This window comes from Chrysochloris asiatica, unplaced genomic scaffold, assembly GCF_000296735.1.
Source record: "Chrysochloris asiatica unplaced genomic scaffold, ChrAsi1.0 scaffold00079, whole genome shotgun sequence".
Lineage (NCBI taxonomy): Eukaryota > Metazoa > Chordata > Mammalia > Afrosoricida > Chrysochloridae > Chrysochloris > Chrysochloris asiatica.
In genome coordinates this window covers 2,532,758-2,542,741 of record NW_006408597.1, presented here as the reverse complement: position 1 = coordinate 2,542,741, position 9,984 = coordinate 2,532,758, and the positions used below count along the sequence as shown (strand labels likewise).

At 44.9% G+C, this 9,984-nt stretch overlaps 1 pseudogene; it reads left to right on the top strand.

Annotated features, from left to right (window-relative positions):
• Positions 1–5,803: 5,803 nt before the first annotated feature.
• LOC102837714 lies at positions 5,804–7,057 on the top strand (annotated as a pseudogene).
• Positions 7,058–9,984: the final 2,927 nt, after the last annotated feature.

Genomic DNA, 9,984 nt, shown 5'->3' with positions numbered 1-9,984 from the left:
CCAGTTGATGGAGTAGAACAGTCAACCTTGTGGTTAACAGTCCAGTTCTTGTCCCAGAGAACCACAATGCATCATTCTGCTCCTACCTCTTTTCAGAAGTTTGACTCTCCCACCCAATCCTCTCCCATATAAGCATTTTGGTTGGAGTGAAGTGAAGAGTAAGTTCCTAAAATGAGGGTTAAGAAGGGGCAGTGACCATGTTGGCTGTGAGTCCAAGAGGTGGAAGGGCAGTGGCTTTTGTACCCCAGGTGAGGAGCAGCTGGCTCAATTTAGGAAGCTAGTAACTCCCACCTTCATCCCCATGAAGCTCGGTTTCTCAAGTGCATCCAGACCCAAGAAACCAAATGAAATCACCTCTTACAGCTCGCTAGGTGGCTAGTCTAGCTTGTTGAGTGCCTCTCATTAGGGCTGATAGGAAAATCCGTATCTGAGCGATAAAGAATAGGTCAGCTGCCATCCAGCAACGATCTTTGTTCCAATAAGTGAAGTATCCAGGAAAGGATGAAGAGGGCTGAGGGAGGCTCGTCCAGGGAAGGAGGGGGTGGATTGGGAGAGGCTGGCCTGGGATGATCCAACCCCACCGTTAGACCCAGAGGAGACACAAGCTGATGTGGCGGTTAGCATGGAGACTTGAAGGAGGAGGGGTTCAAAGGAAAGCCCAGGAGAGGGAAGTGGAGGGGGAAAAGACCCAATCCATTGCCAACTGAGTCACTTTTAATTTATAGTGTCATTGGGTTTCTGAGACTTTACATACTGCAGACAAGCCTCAGTGCAGCTGGTAGGTTTGAACTGCCAACCTTGTGATCAGCAATCCAGTGCTTATCTTACAGCACTGGATTGGAGGTAGGGCCAGTCCCTCATCTGACATCAGAGGATCCTAGGGCAGAGTAGGGCCTTGTCCTCAGTTACCAGGAGGGGATCTAGTAGCCTGAGCACTCGGGAACCTGGCTGCCCACTTCAGGGGTACTGACCAACAGTGGAGCCTGGGATGAAGGTCCTGGGGAACAGGAGGCCCTGCTCATCCAGCTCCATGCCTGTCTCTTTAGCTTGCCTTACATAGGGTCCTTCAAAAAGTTTGTGGAAACATGGAATTAAAAGATGATGGAGTTTCCCTGAAAGCTTTTAAAAGCCCTCCAACAAGAAATGGCGTGAGACTTGGGTAAATTAATTTAAGTGGGACTTGGGTAAATTAACATCTCTGTGCCTCTATTTCCTCCCTTCTTAAATATGGAGATAATATTTGACCCTGCTGACATTACAGAGATGTTCTCATCAAATAAGTACAGGTGGGAACGCATGTGTTTTTGCTTACATATTAAAGCGGCACAAGGTAAGGTTGGATTCATAGCCAGAGGACAAGGTGTCTGCTTATTCAATACTCTTCTCCCTCCTGTTTGAGTAAACTTGCTCCAGTGAAGTCTGGAGGCTACTCCTTCCCCTCTTTTGAGCAGCCATCCCCCTTCCTCAGAGGCATTCACCTGCCCTCTAGCTCCTGCTTTCCTCAGCCTTTCACCTAGAATCCAGGACTCCAGCAGAGTTTTCCCTAAGGCACAGGTTCCTCCCAACCATCTCATCCCACACACTGCCTCTGGGCTCATTATCTTCCTGCCTTGGAAACCTGCTGCGTGCTCAGATACACAACCCACATTAAGCCGAGTTACTCATTGGGGACTAGTACAGGCCCCCTCGCTTTTCACCAACCAGACCACCCCAGCCACCACCCTGACACAGCCCCTCTGGAGAACCTCCTGCTTTCTGCTTCCTCTTGCCTCCAAACCATTTCCTCACCCCACCATTTCAAATGCCTTCCCCTTTCTCTCTGCTAAATCAAGTAACTATCCTTCACATTGTTGGATAAACATCTCCTTTTCTCCAGAAAACCTTCCCCAATTAGCCTTGCTGTGAATTTGTCTTCCTTCACTGGAACATTTCCTAGACTAGAACAGGACTGGCATCACTGTAGTGTGAGCAGGAATGAGGTGTGTGTTTGTGTATTCTGTTGAGTCCCTTGAATGTTATCCTTCCCAGTGGTTCATCATGGTAAGATGGGTACAGGCTGTGGACTGACTGGCGGACTCGTTATGTAGGAAGATGGCCAGGTTGGATTTGGTGTCAAGGAAGATGGTAGGACAGTGTCAGGTTCAGCAGCCACCGTGACTATGACAGTAAGACTTCCCAGTGTCTTCTCACTGAAGCCTGGTCACACAGGTCCTACTCAGCAGCACTGTCACTTGTAAACCGTGGCAAGGACTGTCCCAAGATGAGGTGCAGACGTTGTCACTCCCCACCTAAATGGCAGGCTGGTTTGGTGAAGCTGCTTGCCCAACGCTGTGGGACAAAAGTTCAGGGGCTTACTGAGGAATGCAGTGTTTTGGCACTGTACATTGTTGTTGTTATTGTTATAGTGCCCTTATGCACAACAGAACAAAACACTGCCTGGTCAGTCCTGTGCCATCCAGCACTGCACATGAGGCTGGACCATTTTGTGTTTTACATTCAGAGAGGCCAAGGGCACTGTGTGTTTGCTGCTAGGTCTGCCAACGTAGCCCAGACTAACCTTTAGGTACTTTCCAGCACGGCTTTCTTTTCTTTTCTTTTGATTGGAAAATGAAAAATCCTCTGTGCTAGCAATTAATTTACCAAAATAAACAAGAATTCTGCTTTTCGTGACAAAGACAGGCCCTGAATGCCAGTTTCCGGGATGCCAGATTGCAGCTTCAAGTGGGTGCAGCCAGCACACTTACCACTGGCAGGTGGTTTACTGCAGAGGTTATGAGGAAAGGAGCAAAGATAGTCCAGATGGAGTGGAGGGAAGTGCTGCTCAAGAGCTTGTCTCCATATCTCTATCTCCTGTGGGACTCAGGGAACAAATCCACGCCCTTGACTCTTTCTTGCAGCAGAGGATTCCAGTTTTTCCACTTGGCTCTTTTGGGCGTATTTCAAGAACTTTCCTGACATGAGTGCAGCCTAGCCCACTGCTTCCACCTCATTGCCTGCTGGCAACCTTTAAGTCTCTGCCATGCAGAAACATCCTTTTACCACCACCTCAAATAGTCTATTATATTTTGCCTTCTGGATTCTGGAGGTGGGTCTTGTCCCTTATCTAAGAGTTGTGGTTGATTTGATATACTCTAGAAACAGTATACTGGATGGTGCAACAGTTAAGCACTAGACTACTAACAGAAAGGTTGGTGATTCAAACCCACCCAGTGGCACCTGGAAAGGCGGACCTGGAGATGTACTTCCTCTGAAAGGATACAGCCTGAGAAGCAGTTCTACTCTGCACACGTGAGATCACCAAGACTCCACAACTAACAACAAGAAACAGTGCTCAGCCTGCAGGGGGGGGGGAGGGGTCCCACCTCACTCTCTCTCCTTCCAAGAACATTGAAAGATAGAGGCCCATGCATGGAAAGGGTGGGGGTGTGAGCGGATGTGAGATAGAGATGCTGAAAAACTGGGAAGAATTTGCTCACATAGGCAAAGTGTAGGCTGTGGGGGTGGAGGCTCTGAGTGGCACCAGCCAGAGACCATTAGAGATTATGTTGGGGGAGTTAAAAGCAACGATTAAGTCTGAGAACATTGTCTCCTTCGTCTCAGCCCCTGCTGAGAATCAATCCTGGTAATCACCACTCCTATCACCGCGGCAGCTCTCCAAAGCACAGCTACTCTTTTGTGAGGTAGATTAGGAGAGATGAGAAAGGGCCCACCAGGCTTCCTCACACATCTAGCCTTGCAACTTCCTGCTTCCTACCACCTAAGTCTGAGAACTTTGCTCTTTATAGCTTTGCATTTTTGGTGGTTATCTTTCCCACAATTTATCTGCTCTGATCCTTGGGATTCCCTGGGCAGTTCTGTGAGTCAGTATTTGTTGTGCTTGGTTTCAGGGTACCTAGTGTTAAAAAAAAAAATTATATTTTTATTTCCAACTTTCACATTCCAAGCACTAGTAATTATCAGCGCATCTTGAGTGCATGACTGATCAATTTCAGACTGCAGAAGTTGGTAAAGATCTTCAATGATTTCATCTCTGGCATTAGTAGTTTGTTTGTAAATTTGAGTAATAGTCATATAAACTGATCTTCCTTGTAGGCATATGAATATCCTGTCACTGACAATGTTTCACTTTAAGATAGATTGAAATGTTCTTTTTGACAATGAATGTGATACCAATCCTATTCAAGTTGTCATTTTGACATAGTAAACTATCATTGTCCTGTTCAAAATCATTAATAGCAGTTCACATCAGCTCACTAATGCCTAAGGTGACAATCTTTATGCACTCTGTTTCATTTTTGATGATTTCCAATTTTCTGAGATTCACACTTCATATATTTCATGTGCCAAATATTAATGGATGTTTACAGCTGTTTCTTCTTATTGAGTCTGCCACATCGGCAAATGAAGGTCCCCAAAGCTTTGTCTAACCACATCATTAGGGTTGCCTCTGTTTTGATGAGGAAGCTCTTCCCCATTGGTATTTCGAGTGCCTTCCAACCTGAGGGGCTCATCTCTGGCACTGTATCGGATGATGTTCTCCTGCTATTATTATGTTTTCACTGGTCAAGATTTTCTGCACTAGACTGTCAGGTCCTCCCCTTCCTAGTCTGGAAGCGCCACTGAAACCTGTCCCACCATGGGTGACACTGCTGGGACTTGAACTACTAGTGGCAGAGCTTCCATGATCACGACAACATCCAGGCTACCACAGTATGGCAAATTGGCATAAATAGCAACTGTACGTGTGGACCTTGTCGAAGGAAACAAATCAACTGTATCTGTGGGAAGAGACAAGCAAACTATGACCTTGAGTATACTCCATCTGAATTTAAAGAACATATAAGATATGATATGGACACACTAAACATATAAGATAAGATATGGACACACTAAACATTAATGACTGAAGGCCAGAACAGTTGTGGGATGACATCAGACATTGTACATGAAGAAAGTAAAAGGTCATTTAAAAGACAGAAAGGAAAGACCAAGATGGATGTCAGAATTGGTGCTGAAACTTGCTCTGCAATAAAGTAGCTAAAGTGAGTGGAAGAAATGAAGTAAAAGGAGGGTGGCTGGAGAAGACAAACTAAAGTGTTATAATAAAACGTGCAAAGACCTGGAGTTAGAAAACCAAAAAAGAAGAACACGCTCAGCATTTCTCAAGCTGAAAGAACTGAAGAAAAAATTCAAGCCTTGAGCTGAGATATTGAAGGATTCTATGGATAAGCTATTGAATGATCACACAGTCACTGAACCAAAAATAAATAGTCGCAAGATGCCCTGTGAGTAGAAACTGTCACCATGAAGTTTAACCCCTTGGTGACCTCGGACTGCAGCAAGAACCGCAAACGCCACGCCACTTCAATGTGCCCTCACACATGCGCAGGAAGATCATGTCAGCCCCACTATCCAAGGAGCTGCGGCTGAAGTACATAGTCTGCTCCATGCCCATCCTCAGGGATGACGAGATCCAGGTGGTTCAAGGACACTACAAAGGTCAGCAGTTTGGTAAGGTAGTCTAGGGGTGCAGAAAGAAGTCTGTCATCTACATGGAGAGGGTGTGGCGCGAGAAGGCTAATGCTACAACTGTCCATGTGGGCATCCACCCGAGCCAGGTGGTTACCACCAGGCTCAAACTGGACAAAGATCAGGAAAAAATTCTTGAAAAAGCCAATTCTTGACAAACTGGAAAAGAGAAAGGCAAAAATAAGGAAAAACTTAATGAGAAAATACAAGAATGAATATAGAAGGCTGAGGCGGCAGTACCGAGAGTGAGAGACTGGCCCCAAACCTGACCATCATGAGCACCAAACAGATCACTTGCAGGTATTTTACGCATGGTGTGTGCCAGGAAGGAAATCAGTGCCTGGTCTCACATGATTTGGCAAACAGCAAGCCGTCCACCATCTGCAAATACTATCAGAAGGGCTACTGTGCCTACGGAACTTGTTGCAGATATGATCACAAGAGGCCCTCTGCTACCGCGGGTGGGGTTGTGGGCACCCTGCTCCCCGCTGTACCCCCACTAGGTTTCCACAGTCCTCAGCTTCCTGAAAGTGCTGCGTCTGCTCCGAAGGCGAACTTGCAAGAGCCTGGGGAATGGGAGAAGAGAGCCCTGGTCCTGAGAGACCGAAATCTGGCTGAGTACAAGCCTCATCTCTGTGTGGTGAGTGACCTTTGGACTCAGAGCATGGAGATGAAGCCGCACTCTTACCTGAAAGCAATCAGGAGTGGCCTTGATGACATAGAAGCCGGTAGCTCCTACTCTGATGAGCAGCAGCTGTGCCCCTATGCCGCTGCAGGGGAATGCCACTTTGGAGACGATTGTGTCTACCTGAATGGGGAACTGTGTGAGATCTGCAGGTTGCAGGTCCTGCACCCCTCTGATCCAGAGCAAAGAAAAGCATACGAAAAGATCTGCATGGCCACATTTGAACACGAGATGGAAAAAGCCTTTGCCCTCCAGGCCAGTCAGGACAAAGTGTGCAGCATCTGCATGGAGGTGGTCCTCGAGAAAGGCATCTGCTTCTGAGCAGAGATTCGGGATTCTCTCCAACTGCAACCACACATACTGCTTGTCCTGCATCCAGCAGTGGAGGTGTTCCAAGCAGTTTGAGAACCCAATCATTAAGTCTTGTCCAGAGTGCCGTGTGATCTCAGAGTTTGTCATTCCAAGTGTGTACTGGGTAGTAGATCAGAATAAGAAGAATGAGTTGATTGAAACCTTCAAACAGGGAATGGGGGAAAAGGCCTGTAAATACTGTGAGCAAGGCAAGGGGATCTGCCCATTGGAAGCAAATGTCTTTACCGCCATGCTTATCCTGATGGGAGGCTTGCAGAGCCCGAGAAATCCCGGAAACAGCTCAGTTCTGAAGGCACTGTAAGGTTTTTCAATTCTGTGCAACTCTGGGATTTCATTGAGAACCGAGAAAGCCAGTACATCCCTAACCCTGAAGACGTGGACATGACGGAGCTTGGGGACCTCTTCATGCACCTTTCTGGAGTAGAGTCTTCAGCCTTAAGAGTAGAAGATGCCAGGTCTCTGGCCTCCTGATGTCCCCATGCAATGAAGGTGCCTTCAGCCCAAGAATGAAGAGCATAAGCTGCCACCAGACGTTCATTCCTCAAGGCCTTGGCCACTGATTTACTGAGATTCCTGCCTTCTGAGCGGTCCTTCCCTTCAGAGGACTGACTGAAAAGCAAGTGGAAGCAAAATGGCAAATCCCTCATTAGTGCTGAATGTTCTCGTAAGAAACCGCACTGGGATAGCAGCAATTACCCGGTGACAAAGATCTGAAGCAGTCACCCCTTTTGGGGGAAAATTAGATTTTAAGGCAGACCTGAGATGTCCAGTAGTAAACACCGCTTCAAAACTGTGTGTGCCTTCATGTCATAATGTTGTGCTCCCAAAAACCTCAAAACTGCGACATGCTCTGTGTTTTAGACATGTACCCAAATGGGCCAGGAGCCAGAATCCAAAAGTTGGCTGAATCCTTTTGTCTCTAGTTTGCCAAGAACCTGTCTGGCTGTAAAGCCCACACCCTCCTAAAGGGTAATTCACATGTGGTTCTTCGTTTTCTTTCTACAGCACCACGTCTTAGAAGGGGGAGGGCCAGGGCTGTCTCCAATATTAACCTTTGAGGAAACCACTCATTAGAAAAAAATGATTCTAGGTAATTCTGGGGCACATACTGTCCATAAATCATAAGATCTATCCCCAAGACTAAAGGTAGAACACGGTAATAAAATGAACTAAGCCTATTCCAAACAACCCAGAACATGTTTCTCAACTCCTGTGGAAATCTTTCTAGAACCACTTTTGTTGGAATAAGTGTCTTAAAAACAAAAAGGTAGTTCCTTCTCCAAACATCATTCTCAGCTGTACCTTACACTATTATTTTTCAAAAAACTAAATTTTGGATTTTATTTCTTCCTATCTTTTGCTGCTTTTCCTGAAAAGATATCCTCTACTACTCTCTTCTTCCTTGTTTTCCTAAATTTTGATCTTAAATAAATTTAACAACCAAAGAGGGGGGAAATGACTATAACCTGTTACGGAACCACTTTAACCCTAGATTTCTAGCCCCGGGTGTGTGTGTGCTCCTCAGGAACTCTTCCAGATGACTTTGGAACAGTTCATTTCCATCGTATTCTCTTATTGATACGTGGCTCTGTAAATCTTCCTTTGCAACTTTGATTACCAACATTATGCATAAAAATTGGAAATGTTTCCTAATTTCAAATTGAAAAAAAAAAGTCACCATTCAACTATTTCAGGAGGCAGAACATGATCAAGAACCATTGGTATTTGTTACTCCCACTCAGGATTTTGTGCCCTGGAGCAGTGGAGCCAAATTCACCAACTCCTAGTTAGAAAAAAAAAGAAGCTTTGTTAGAAGGTGACACCAGTGGGGAGTTCACAGTCTAGAGACTTCTATACTGGAATGTACATTCTGGGAAAGTCATGTCATTTTCCAGGTTCTCTTCATAACACAAGTCACAAGATAAACACAGGATGTAAATGCTGACCATAACAATCAAATAAAACAGTAAGAGTAGCATTTATGACACGCAAGCAATCTTCTTGGTTGTCCTAATGACCCTTCAGCCAGAACTGTCTAGCTGGCCACACATAGCAATCGATTCTTGAGCAATACAGAAAGTTAAAAAAAAATTCCACAGCGGCTGGGGTGAGGAACAGAGCGAACATGGAGTGAGTTAGGATTAACTACAAACATGGAGTAAATCAGGTTAATCTTGGATGATAGCACTCTAATGGGTTATTGAAGGAAGAAATCCAAGCTGATGGAAGACGTTGACAAAAAACAAGGTTCCAGGAATTGATGAAATACTAATTGAGACATTTCAACAAATGGATGCAATGATGGAAGTGCTCACTAGTTTGTGTTAAGAAATTTGGAAGACTGCTCTCTGGCCCACTAAAGAGATTCATATGTGTGCCTATTGCAAAGAAAAGGTGATCCAACAGAGTGTGGAAATTATTGAACAATATTATTAATATCACACATGAATAAAGTTTTGCTGAAGATAATTAAAAAACCGTTGTACTGTCAGAAATTCAAGCTGGATTCAGAAGAGGATGTGGATGGACCCAGGGTTATCATTGCTGATGTCAAATGGATCTTGGCTGAAAGCAGAGAATATCAGAAAGATGTCCAGAAAGATAAAACCTGTGATTTATTGACTATCAAAGGCATTAGATTGTGTGGATAATAACCAATTATACAGAACACTACAAAGAACAGGAATTCGCATTCCAGAACACTTCATTGTACTCAAGTAGAACCTGTACATAAACCAACAGAACACGGGTCTTTCCTGTCTTTTAAATGACCTTTTGCTTTCTTCATGTACAATGTCTGATGTCATCCCACAACTCCTCTGGCCTTCAGTCATTAATGTTTAGTGTGTCCAATCTATCTTGATATGGTCTCTCAATTAAGGTGGGATATACTCAAGGTCATAGTTTGCTCTCATGGAGTTGTTTTTTGATGTACACAAAACACACAGAAAATACATATTCATTTAAATGACCAGAGGGTACATTTTGCAAGTCTCCTGCCCACTGGCACACAGCCTTTCTCCTTCCATGAGTCTAGAGACCTCGGTCGCGCTCTCTCTCTCTATAGCCATCTCCTCTGCTTTCGTATCTGGTTTGCCTGCTTTTCTGCTTGCTCTGCTCATGCTCGTGATAACAATTACTCATATTAAGATTGTTGACAGTGATTGGTGAGTTTGAACTTCTGATCTTGCGTTTATCAGTCAAATGCTTATCCTACAGTGCCACACCAACTAAACAATGACTATGGATGACTGAAGAACTGATGCAGGTGAATTATGGTGTTGGTGAAAAATGTCATGGAATACCAGAACGAACAATTAAGTCTGAGAACATTGTCTCCTTCGTCTCAGCCCCTGATGAGAATTAATCCTGGTAATCACCATTCCTATCACCACGGC